This window comes from Schistosoma mansoni (assembly GCF_000237925.1).
Source record: "Schistosoma mansoni, WGS project CABG00000000 data, supercontig 0172, strain Puerto Rico, whole genome shotgun sequence".
NCBI lineage: Eukaryota > Metazoa > Platyhelminthes > Trematoda > Strigeidida > Schistosomatidae > Schistosoma > Schistosoma mansoni.
In genome coordinates, this window is record NW_017386058.1 from 48,169 (window position 1) to 59,185 (window position 11,017).

General features: G+C 32.3%; 1 non-coding gene across 1 annotated transcript; it reads left to right on the forward strand.

The window, feature by feature from the left end:
- The first annotated feature begins 896 nt into the window (after positions 1–896).
- On the forward strand, positions 897–965 carry Smp_tRNA_02065_Pseudo_TTG.1.1. The gene has a single exon. It is a non-coding gene (tRNA).
- Positions 966–11,017: the final 10,052 nt, after the last annotated feature.

Sequence of the window (11,017 nt, forward strand, 5' to 3'; positions counted from 1 at the left end):
GTGTAATGACAGTACCCTTCTTTAATAGAGATTATCTATCGTATAATTGCAGTATGTTTAGACACTTTTCACAATTTATATTTCGCCATTTTGTTTTAATAAAAAAACTCATCTAAATGGTTTGTTCAATATTCTTTTTTTTAGTGAAAATGATAAATCACCTACTGAACATCATCTTCATCTTTGTGATTGTTCCAAGTCTACATCAATTCCTCATCAACATGTTTTATCTCCTAAACATTCAAATTCTTCCAATATAGATTTATTGCAGACTTATTTAATGAAGCATATGACTACTAAACTTCCTCAATTCTGTACATATCCTCATATATTAACTATTCTTTGTAAACATATCAATCTGATCCAGTTTATTGTACATATGAATGAAAAATATTCAATTCAATACAATGATGTATTAGTGACATTCAATATGAATATTTTAACAGAATTAGAAAATGTCATTATATCGATTTATGAAAAGTTTACTAAGACTAAGTAAGTAAGCTAAGTGATACTTTTTTTTGTAAACATAGAGTTGTAACGATAACGATTAATTAAGGATTCTTTGAAAATTTTGGGATATAAGTGTTTTTATATTCATTTAGTATTGTTTGTTTGAATCTTCTCATCGATGTGTTAGGACGGAAACTGGTCAGTCTCTAATAGGTATATGTGCATAATGTGTGTATTGCGTCGATTCCACTGCTAGCCATCATCCATCTTTGCTTATAATGCTTGTGAATTAAGGCTATATCGAGGCAATATGCACAGTATGCACATATGCCAATTAGAGACTGACTAGTTGCATACCTAAACATCAATGGGAAGATTCAAACAAACAATACTAAATGAATTTAGACTTCACTCCCATCGCACAAGCAAGTGGCTATCAGGACTCAGTGGCCGAGGGGAATACGCGATGGCGTTTGAAGCGAAAGGTATTGGGTTCGAGTCCCAGGGTAAACATCAACTCTGAGATGCAGGCACATCCAGCTGACGAGTCCCAAATAGGACGAAACGCGAGTCCTGGATTCCATTGCTAGCCACTATCCATCTTTGCTTACCATGTTATAGCTTCAGTTATGTATAAGTTTCTGATCTAAACCTTCTTCGAATCAGTTCTTTTGACCTTTTAGTAACCTTAAGAGGTGGCTTTCTCTGTGGCACGTGATCGGAGTTGACTGTATATATGAGGATTGAACTGTTAATTGATTTCCATTCGTCTTTAGCTAGTCATGCATAATAGTGTTCTAATATTCATTTAGCGAGTTCACGCTTTCTTGACTATAATATAACCTGCTCCACAAGAGTAATAAAATTGATAAATGTACACGTAGATGACTCAAAGAGGCAGTTTAGCCATGACACTTCCCCAAATATGATCCTGAATGGGGAAAATAATTCTTAGATCAGCTAAATAAATGGTATTTCTGAAAGGTCTGAACAGTCTATCCTTCAGTAATTCTCATTCCCTATCCTTTTTTAATTCAGTGTTCATGTATAAAACTTCTTGCCTAACTGTATAGGCAGTACTCTCAACAATTTCTCAGTTGATAATAGTTTACAAAAGAAAAAATTAATTTACGACTCTAACCTATTTAAAGAATTTCAATACATACAGCTTTTTCAACAAACTTTTTTTTCAAATCTTCATTTAATTATTGCTTTTTCTTAGGGCTATACTCCGATTTAATATTATCTTGATACTTATCAACCAGACACTATCAGCAACATTCTACTGTGGGAGACAATAAACCAGATTTCAGTGGAGGAAGAAATCAGGAAGAAACATTGGAAGTGGATAGGATACACATTGAGGAAATCGCCCAACTGCGTCACAAGACAAGCCCTCACATGGAATACTGAAGGTCAAAGGAGAAGAAGAAGACCAATGAACACATTACGCCGAGAAATGGAGACAGACATGAGAAGAATGGACAAAAATTGGTTAGAACTAGAAAGGAAGGCCTAGGACAAAGTGGGTTGGAGAATGCTGGTCGGCGGCCTATACTCCATCGGGAGTAACAGGCGTAAGTAAGTCATACTTATCAAACAATGTACAAAAATATTGATTCATAGTTTCTCTTTTTCTTTTTTTTGTCTTAGCAACTAAATTCCTTAATTTAAAAATTTATTTTCTAGATCCATTTAACAGACAATTGTATACACCTTTTATTCTTTATCTATGAATGAAGTTAAAAATTAAATCCTATTCTGTGATAACATTCTTTAATATAATGAAGCATTCTTAATCTTCAATTTAATTATGAAATAAAGTATTTAACTTGAATCTAAATTACCAAAAGTTTTGACTTTCAATAAAATAACTAGAACAAAACAACATTCTTTTAATTCGTAACATCAATGATAATAATAACTGGTGACATGCTTCTTTTAAACAAAATAAAAAGAAACTACACGACGCGTACTCATCAAATCAATTGTGATCATATTGTAACACGAAGAGAGAAAAAAAAGAGAAGAATGAATGAATGAATGAAAACTAATACCATTTCAACTAGTCATCATTAATAGAAGTATCTTGCGCCAAATGTACATTGATTCTAATTGACAATATCATATTAGAATGACGAGATGAGATTAACAAAAGAAAATAGCAAATGAATTGAAATAATGTTTTAACAACTAGAATGTGAAAAGTTGAACATGAAGAATATAGGTCGGCAAAAAACGTGATGAGGGGATATTAAAAATCAAGATCTGATGAAGGATAAAACAACCAATGTATCTGTTTCACTGTGAATGATTTTTAGCCATGTCATTCGACGTCTGCAACCTTTAGTCGTGATTAACTTTCCGACCCCAACCAAGTTTTCTGCATTTAAGAATATAATTCAAACCAGTAGTCAGTGACTTAATGGACTGATGCCATGTCTTCATTTAACCGCTGATCGATTTCTTGCAACCTAATCTTACACTGGCTAACACTGAACGATAATGTTGACACTATTTAAGCATTTCTAATAACTCCGCTTGGAGCCCCTCTGGGACTACTACCGGTCCCAAGCCTTGATGAAAGAGGAGGGTTGTGCATTGGGCTAGCGACCCCATTCCATAGAAGACTAACTCGCTAAAAAAAAACGCTAACCAGAATAAAATAAATACCCCCAACCATCTTAATCAATGAATATTGACTATCTCACTAACTTATCTACTACCTTAACCTGGTACCTCATTCCTTACTTCAAAACTTATCACTTGGTCGTTTCATGAAACGTGAGCTGTGCTCCAAAATCACATATGATCAATAACCTGAAGTTTGAACATATCTTCTACTTCCAAATCCATGTTTTACAACTTAAAGAAAAGTCATAAAAACATTAATTATAATCTATTTCTGATAAATTTTTAATACGAAAAAAATAATATTTCAATAGTTTACACAAATATCAATTTTTAAGTTCAAAAGTTCAAAGTTCAATCACTGTCAGAATCATACATTGAATGCCTTGAATCATAACTGATTTTCATCATGTGCATTAATTTGAATCGATCGAATAGTTTAAAGTTTTAGTTGGTGGGTTTTTTTAAAAATATATCTACCATCAAAACTATATAAGTAGTCAAGTACGAAATATTTTTTTTATGTATTTAAGACTACATTATAAAATAGCTAGCAAGAACTCATCAAGATTTTAGCTACATTATCAAGTAACCTAAATTACTCTAGTCTTACAATTACTTCCTTTTTTTAATAAATAACCATCATTAGCTTGGTTGAATTGTAGATAGCGTCGAGTCTCGATTGACTATGATCACCACTACAATAAGATTACGCGCCCGAAAACGACTTGGTTACTTCGCTAGCTCGTAAACCAGAAGGCTGTAACTGGTTCAGATAAAGTATATTTATTGGCGATTTCGTGGTATCGAATGAATACCGAGACGCGCCAAAGATTACAGGCAAGAAGAGCAGAGCGTAAGAATGTTCGAACGAACAAGATTGACAACGGAACGAAAAGTGTTTTTGATACAGTTAAACAAAACGAGTACAGTAAAACAATCACTAGTACAATTGGTTATAATAATAATTGTTTCCATTATACCAATCACGTTCTCGTCGTGAAAAGTAGGTCACTACAGAATCATATCAATAAATCAGTCGTCATGACTAATCGCCACTCGATCACATACTTTGGCCATTTGAAAAAAACGATCGCATATCCACACATAAATACATTATACTTTCCCGTTATAACACACTTTGAAGCTACTCATTAGAATAAATTCAAATGAAAAGTTTCATATTTAACTGATTCCATAAAACATAACAGTGAAAGAATGCATTAGCTAACTGTATTATAAGTTTCATATTTGAAATTGACCGGATGAGATTCGGTGAGAAGTTTTTATTAGGACTCATCTTTAATACATTTTTCTGAAGAGACAACTGACTTTTGATAGCTTACAGTTTTTGACTGAATATTAACTTCTTAAATGGTAGGTCATTCCATAAAAGTTTCTTTTATAACAGTTTTAACTAGATTGATTAATCATAGACCGGTAGAATATTCCCATTATCAATAAATAACTACGAATCCAATGAGTTATTGCATAGTTGGATGACTTTTTCCACATATTCATCATGTAAATAATGTTCCTGGTAAAACACACTATAGAGACTACAAAACGTAAAATTTCTGATATATATATATATATATATATATATATATATATATATATATTGCGAATTGGTGGTATTGTAGTGTGTTTATTATTGGTATTTCATGGACAGTAATACGCTCAGGATGTACGTATGCCAACCAAGACTAACTAAAATTTAGTCAATGGGAATCAACAACGAGATAACATAAACCTTTCTAATAAAAAATATTAATATTACACTCGTCTAACAAGTTATTGGCTATCAAACTCAGCAGCTCATTGGTTAACTCTTTAGGCGTTTAAAACAAAAGGTACTAGGTTCAAGTCTCACTGAGAGTATCAACACTGAAAGACAGATAAATTCATATGAAAAGTCCCAAGAACGAAAAAAAATCAGTCGATTCTAGCTTAACAAAGAATAATTTTGATTTAAAATTGCAAAACTCTGCCTATGAATTTAATCTAACATTTTAATCAGGTTAAAATAGCCCACTGACTATAAAATTACAGAAAACTACAAATCAGAAACAGAACGAAATAACCTATTTCGATTACACTTTGAGACCACTCAGTATTTGCTTTTTTTCTGGAAGAGTGCTTTATAAGCAAAGATGGATGGTGTCCAGTAGTGGAATTCAGGACGCGCGTTTCACCTTATTTGGAACTCGTCGGCTAGATGTACCTGCATCACAGAGTTAGTGTTCACTCCAGGACTCGAACCCAGTATCGTTCGCTTCAAATATCAATGAGAAGATTCAAATAAACAAAACAAAATGAATTTAATGGTTTTATCGATTTTCGTATCACTCAGCTTCATTTCATTGCATTGGAATATTTTAAACCTTGAATAATGATTTGTGGAATGAAACATTGATCTTCTTTATAGATACTAAACATTCTCAATCCAACAATCTTTCCATTAATTTTCAATTAAATTTAATTTTACTCTGAAGTCAATGAGTATTCTATATTTGATTTAATGCAGTCTATTTCATTACATGAAGCCAGAACAAATGTATTTATTTATTTATATGAACACATAAATATTGGTACAAAGGTGAACCAGATATATATGCGCCACACAAATCTCATTTCATTTGTGTGTGGGCTGTGATACTGCTCAGGTGCCGAAGCCGAAACAGGTGGTTTTCTTAGGTAGTCACACCCCGAGCCTTTGACCTAAAGATCTGATCCACAAGGCAGTGGAGCATCGTAAGGAGATGCAGTCCCATGGTAGTTGGTGACCAACGATTGATTCATATGCCACTTGTTCCCTCAGGATACTGGAGCCCATGTGCACCATTGGTTTGGAATCAGAGTTTCCCAAATCTCCTAGGTGGATCGTCCATATCCACTGACCCGGTTAAAGCTCCGGACATTCACTTTTCGTCCTCTCAATTTCGTAAACAACATCCCCTCCACGAGAAGGCAGTGAGTAGAACTTCCCTGACAGTGGTTGTATGCATGTGGCCATGTGAGAGCATTTCGAGAGGGAGAACGGACTCTCCTCCCTCTCAGCCGTACCAGGGCATTTGGGGGCTTGACATTGGTGCAGAATAATATGATATCATTATATATATATAGGGAACTAATTGCATGATAATTCATCAGCGTTGAAAAAGTAATTGAAATCAAACATCATATGCAAAATAAATTTAAAAATAAAATTAAATATTACTTAAATATGAATTTTAAAAGTTTACTTAGTTACTAATATATCAAAAGTTAGATTAGAGAGAATATATTGATATATAACACAACAGCTTAAGAATTTGATAAATTCACTACCTACCCTACCTTACTTCATATGAATTTTATTATTAAAACTGTTAATTCTATGTAAATTAATGGAAAGTAAGAATTATCTACAATACAAAATAATTAAAAATAAAATGTACAAAATAAAAATATTGACAGAAGGAGGTTTTGTGGAGATTTCAGTAATTTTATAGTTGGAATCATAAGTCAGTTGAAGCTAGACCACCATGAAAAACCTGGAAGCACTGGACGGCCGTTTCGTCCTATTGCAGAACTCCTCAGCAGTGCGCATCCACGATCCCGCCTTGCGAGATTCCAACCCAGGACCTATCAGTCTCGTGCGCGAGTGCTCAGCGGTCTAGTGGTTAAGCGCTCGCACTGCTGATGAGTCCCACAATAGGACGAAACGGCCGTCCAGTTCTTCCAGGTTTTCCCTGGTGGTCTAGCTTCAATTGACTCATAATTTCAACTATATAATATTACAAATCACTGAACTTCTTTTTTCCCATAAAAAAAGAATATAAATTCGGAATCCTTGCGAAAATATCTGTTCAAATAAAGTTTATAGAACTGACATTATAAAATAACTGAAGCGTTGACAACAATTATCGTATTTCATGAATACAAAATTTTGTTAATGAAAACCATATATAACCTCATTTATCAATTATACAATTTTCTTAACTCATCTTTAAATATTTTATTAGCAGAAAAAAACAAAACTGAAAATATTTACGTCAATTTCATTGAAAAATAAAAATCTAAGGCATCTCTCTTATATGTTTGGTTCGTTTTTTATTTTTTTTCCGGCAAAATAATTTTTTTATTTCATAAAAATTCATGTGAATAATAATAATGTGATTACATCATCAATTGGGAAATGAGACTTTACATTATCACATGATAAATAACATGTTTATTTAAAATATATTAATTTGCATAATTGAAAGCGTGAGTCAATTGAAGCTAGACCACCATGGAAAACCTGAAAGCACTAGACGGCCGTTTCGTCCTATTGTGGGACTTCTCAGCAGTGCGCACCCACGACCTCGCCTCGCGAGATTCCAACCCAGGACCTACCACGCTTTCAACTATGAAAATACTAAATCTCCACAAAACCCCTTCTATACTTCTAAATTTCACTTACAAACAACAGTACAATTATCGATAGTAAACAGAGAAGACTTTTATCATTGATAAAATAGTTTAAATCATTTTACCGAGGAGCTTAAATTTGGATTCTATCAGATGTAGGATGTCACTTTCTGCTAGTCTACAAATTTATGTATTATCTATAATTTAGATACACATATAGTACCACTAAAATGTAACTGATCCCTAGCCAGACCATGCATCATACGGAGCCGTTTTTATGTTAGACAGCGGACCACTGAATATTAAACAGTTTACCGAACCTCAACAAGGTCAAGGATAACCAACGTGGACTAATCATCTGCATGCCATGAACAGCCCAATGAAGCAGAGGTCCCATTATATACTTCTCTAATCTGTTACTAATGCATGCTGTCGTTCTAGTAAGATTCTATCTGATCTCTACAGTCGCCAAGGAAGTCAATTCACTTGATTATCACGATAATATGAGTTGTGTTAGGCATCAACCACAAGGTATGGCTTTAACGTAAGCTAGAAGCTCATACTATTTCCATTCAACTCGAGTGGACCCATCATCCACTTTTACACTTGAAAGTTCTTGTATCATCAATAAGAAATTTTAAAAATATTGAAAAGTTCTGTAGAATTACATTATCCCTAATAATTTACACAAATATATGCAAATGAAATGGTATAAAAACAAGTAAACATTGTAATAGTATGTTAGTTTTGTCAGACTAATCATTGATAAAATTTGGTACTCAGTGAGAATATGACACCATACTCTGATCTACTTTCTTTAAAAACCGAAGAAAATCCTACTTCCAAATGTGTATATTATCTTTAATATATACATAAAGGTCACAGTGTTGTTCACAATAATTATGTTTTCATTTTTTTTATGTACAAAAAAGAGACAAATAAGCACTCTAAGATTGTGCCTTTAAAAAAAGTAGTCTATTTTTAATACAATTTAGTTGAGTAATTATTTATTTAGCATTACTGGTTGGTATTTTTGCCAAATTATTATATACTGACTACAAAGAATCAATAAATTGCCGATCTAGTTCAATTTATAATTAATTATAACACTACTACGACAAATGATAAATTCACGTGTAACTGCCAAAGCAATTATGTTGATAGAAAAATTTACCTTGGATCTCTTCAGTGTTCTAATAGCCCGTAGCTCAAGCAGAATAAAGTGCTTGATAGTTCAATCACAAGACATCAGGTAAATCCATTGAAATCTTTCGATATGATTGAAAAACAGCTAAGTTCTAGTCTTTCCGAACTTATTGAAACTATATTTTTCAAGAGTTGATTTCTATATAATATACATTTATTTGTAAAATTTATTTCCATCATTTTTCACTGTATTTAGATCTATACTATACTACTCTGATATATTATTACCGAATTCTCACTAATTTCATTTCCATGTTAAATAACATTTGAAATCGAAATATGAGAGGTTGTACATGGTAGACCAGAACTTAAATTTTTAAAAATCCATATCGTTCCTGCTTATTTCAAACCAATAACTTCTAGATACGTTTTCTACCATAAATCCACAAAAGTTGAGAAAACCACTGGAAACAAGATTGGACTGAACAATCATTTCGTTATAGGTTGGTGAATCTTTATAAGTACTCAAATAGAAACCAGCCCCACAAACTTTTAGTCTCGCGGTAATGACACTGCTTTGACCTACTGAGTCAAAACCTTCTTTTTCATGCGAACAACTTCAGTAAATTCGCAACATATTTTTTTAAACCTCTCGCTATCATCAATAGATAACCGCTTCGTTTCCGGTATACTTGATCCATAATGATCAATAACGGGTTCCATTATATCAATACAACCGGTAGCAATGGATATTTGTAACACTATACAGAGAATCGAATGAAGTTAGAACAGTAAAACACAAGGTTTGAACTCATTAAGCTAGTAATATCATAATAACTAGAACCAAGAAGAAACTGCACCCAAACTTTTGCACAGTCATGTGTACACGTTGTTGAAGAATCCTAAACTATGGTGAAATAACTCAATGGTTCCAAATAGTTCTACGACTGACATATTATCTGTCTATAAATACAAACATCAGTGTATAGATAGACTATTGTTCCTTTCTTTTTATTATTTTATATTTCAAAAGATGATGTACACAGAAAAAAATTACGAAACTATTGCATCAAATAGATTATACATGCCTAGATAATCTAAAATAATCGTGTAAGTGTATTTCCTTTTTCTTATCATAAATATAGTAGTAGAAAGGTGACAAAAGAAAAGTACCAAAATTTTCCTAAGATACAAATATAAAGCAATGTAAATTAAAGGGAACTTTAAAAAAAATACAGATACAGTAATCTCTGGCTGAAGTAGGACGAGAAATTTTGTTTCCCATAAATAACTAAAATAATTTCCTGTAAAATAAAAAAACTGATGATCTGATTGGAAACAAAGAGATAAATAGACAAATACATAAGCAGACAAAGAATTAAAACCACACCTCAATGTCCAAGGCGTAATATTTTAGATCTTTGTTTTCTGAAAAAAGAAAAATAATAACACAGTTGTTCGTTCATTACACCAAAAGAAATCACACACAAAAATCGATAAAAACATATAAATAAAGTCAAACGAACCAAAAACGAACAAAACACATGTAGGTAAGAAAAAAAAGAAGATAATTAAATCAAATTCTCATGACAAGCAACGCCCAAACAGGCTGAACCCACAACGTCATACCATAGTTAATTACATCACATAAAGTATTAGTCACGTGATCCATTAGGAAATTACAAATAAAATAATAACAGAATTTTGTACGTATCAAAAATCAATATATGCATACAAATATTATTGCGTAATATGCAATGTGTAAAGGTAGACGGATACATTTGGAAAAGGTTCAAATTAGATAAATAAAATGATTAGCTCAAAAAATATATTGAATAGAAATACGAGATAAAATATTCTAAGAACAAAAATATTTTTAAGCAAAAATAGATTCTACATACAGAGAGTATGGATTTCAGCAGTTAGTTGGTTAGCCAATAGTAACTAAGTAAGTAAGGTGGTATTCGATATCATTCTACCACCAAATAAAAGAACTACAGTACATATAAGGCGATAAACTAAATTTTAATTTACCACAACTCTTTCATAAGAAAATATACGAGCATATCTTAATCAAATACTGGCAAGTGAAAAGAAGAAGAAGAGGAAGAACGCGGAACAGTAGTACAGAAACAAACGAAAGAAAAATAAACAATCACATATTGACTAGAATGGCAAAAATAGAAAACAGATCTGACTTTGTTTTCGTATTTATCTGATTGATTAAAATAGAAAAATGAAAGAATCACTAGTGATAATTATGATAGAAAGGAAACAAAGATAAATGGTTGTCAATAAAAGAAAATGATAACTACATCAAAATAAACGCACACTAAAATAGATTGTTTGGAGCGCTAAAATACAAGTGAAATATATATTTTTTTATTGATCC